This window comes from Rissa tridactyla, unplaced genomic scaffold, assembly GCF_028500815.1.
Source record: "Rissa tridactyla isolate bRisTri1 unplaced genomic scaffold, bRisTri1.patW.cur.20221130 scaffold_81, whole genome shotgun sequence".
NCBI classification, from domain to species: Eukaryota; Metazoa; Chordata; class Aves; order Charadriiformes; family Laridae; genus Rissa; species Rissa tridactyla.
This window is the reverse complement of record NW_026530008.1, coordinates 237,501-240,000: the sequence shown is the minus strand read 5'-3', so window position 1 is coordinate 240,000 and position 2,500 is coordinate 237,501. Positions and strand designations below refer to the sequence as shown.

General features: G+C 79.0%; 1 non-coding gene across 1 annotated transcript; it reads right to left on the bottom strand.

Annotated features, from left to right (window-relative positions):
• Window positions 1-228: 228 nt before the first annotated feature.
• Window positions 229-381, bottom strand: LOC128904020 (5.8S ribosomal RNA). Its single transcript, XR_008464365.1, has one exon. It is a non-coding gene; the product is annotated as a 5.8S ribosomal RNA (ribosomal RNA).
• Window positions 382-2,500: the final 2,119 nt, after the last annotated feature.

Here is a 2,500-nt window from a genome sequence, read left to right as displayed (position 1 = left end):
ACCGCCGCGCCGGGCCCGACCGGACTCGGCGAGCCCCGGCCAACCACCGGCGAGACGAGCTCCGCAGAGCGGGCGCTCCGGGAGCGGGGAGCTTCGGAGCGCTCCCCGAGTCTGCACTTAGGGGGACGAAGGCCCTCGGGAGGGGCCTGCGAGGCACCCCAGCCGCGCCGCTCGTGCGGCCGTCGCCCGGCCAAGGGGCGGCGGCCGAGCCGGCGATTGATCGCAAAGCGACGCTCAGACAGGCGTAGCCCCGGGAGGAACCCGGGGCCGCAAGTGCGTTCGAAGTGTCGATGATCAATGTGTCCTGCAATTCACATTAATTCTCGCAGCTAGCTGCGTTCTTCATCGACGCACGAGCCGAGTGATCCACCGCTAAGAGTTGTCTCGTCTTTCGGCACCGCCCCGCGCGCGCGGGAGGGCCGGGAACGCTCGCCAGGAGCGGCCCCTCTCGGAGGACGGCCCAACCGCCTGCCCCGCCGGCCGGCCCCCCCTTCCTCCCCTCGCATCCCCGCGCGGGGCGGGAGGGGAAAGAACGGCGGAGCGCGGCGCGACGGGGGCGAGACGGAGGGGCCTCGCCTCGACTGACCGTACGAGCACGCCCAAGGAGGGCCAGAAAGGAAGGAAGGAAACGCCCCGAGCGGCGACGAGGGCCTGGGAGCCCGCGCTCCCCACCGGCCGAAGGCGACGGCAAGCGCCTCGCTCGCTTCGGGGGCGGCCCAGGCGCCCGGGCTCGGTCCGGCCTCCGCACGGAGGCGGCGGCGCGCCCGGCCGCTCCGCCTGTCCGCCTCGAGCGGGCGGCGCGGGGGGCCCCGACGGCTACCCCGCGCGCGCGCCTCCGCGCGCGCCGCTCCGCCGCGCTACGGGCAGCCTAACTCCTCCCCGGGGTCCCGTCCCGACGGCACCTCGGCGGCTCCGCGCCGCCGCGGGCGGACGCGGACGCGCCCCGAGCCGGCGACGCACGACGCCCGCGGCCCGCCGGACGGCGGCCCGCCGCGCGGCGGCCGCCCGCCACGGCACCGCCGCCGCCGCCGCTTCCCGTCTCCTTCCGCGGGCACGCGCCGAGCGGAAGGCGGACGGCCGCCTGAGGCGGGGGCGGCTCCCGCTCTCCCCGTTTCCACGCGGAGACCGGGAGTGGGACGCCCCCGCTTGCCCCGACCGCCTGCACGGCTCGGCCGGGAAGGCGAAGACGGGGAGGCGAAGCGGCTAGGCGGGGCCCGGGGCCGGGACGGCCTCGGCGGCGGGGGGCTCCGTCCGGCTAGACCGAGCGGCGACGCCGCCGCTCGGGCAACGGGGTGCCGCCCTCGCCGGCGCTTAGCGGCGGGAGAACGCCGAGCGCTCGCCCGGACGGGGGAGGGAGGAGCGGCGCCGCAGCGCGACGCAGCCGCTGCGACGGAGGCGCGGCGTCCCTTCCCGCCCCCCCCCGCGCACAGGGAGTGCGGGGGGAGGGCGTAGGGCCGCCCGGCGGCGGGTCCCCCCCTTGCGGGGACCCGCCGCGAGCCCCGGCGGGGAGCCCGCGCTCCTCGCCGGGGTCGCCCGTTCCGAGGCGGGCAGGTCGGACACGGCCGACCGCTCGCGCCGCGGTCTCTCCGCCGAGACCGGGCCGCGGAGAGGGGGGGGCAGGGGTGCCCCTCCCCGGCACGGGCCGCCCGCGGGACGCGGTCGCAGGCGACGGCCGTCCGGGAGAGGCTCTCTCACCGCGAGAGAGAACTCCCGGCCGCCGCCGCCGGCCGGCCGGCCCCCCGGGCGACGCCGAGCCGCCCGAGTCTTTAAACCCCCGCCCGGCCCCCGCGGCCCTTCGACCCCCGGAGACGCGCCGAGAGACGCGCCGAGGGAAGGGACCGCGAGAGCGCGGACGCTAGGTACCTGGCCCTGGGGCGAGGGAAACGAACTTTAGGCCCCGCGGGGGTGCCTCCCCCACTGCCACCTTCGGGGGAGCGTCCGCCCGCGGGGGCCGCGCCCGACGTCCGCCGCCACAACCACGTCCTCCGGCCCCGGGGCCCGGGGTTTCCCTCTGGCCCGGCGCTGCGCCCGGGAGGAGAGCCGTGGCTCGGGCCGCCCGCTGGGAAAGCAGGACGCCACCCGGCTTGCCGAGCCTCGCCCGCCGAGGGCGAGCGCGGCGGCGGAGCCCCCTTCCCGGCTCCCCAGGCAGGAGAGGGACGGGGGGCGGGGGACGCCGCCGCGCCGCTCGGCGCGCCGTACCCGGAACGCCCGGAGCCCTCCGCGGGCTTACCCGGCAGCCCTACCGAACGTCCGTGCGAGAAGGGAACTGTGACATTCACACCGACACAGCCCCGGGCACGGGGTGCGGGGAGGGTCGGGGGAGACGCCTCCCCCGACCCCGAAGGACAGCTCCCGTCTCTCTCGCCGCTCGCACACGCGGCGCCGTCGTCGTCGGCGCCGCCGCCGCCGCGCGCTCCCCGCTTCTTCTCGGGCGAGACGGGCCGGCGGGAGGAGGCTGGGGACGCGCCGCCGCGCCCCGCGCCCGACAGCTCCGCTTCCC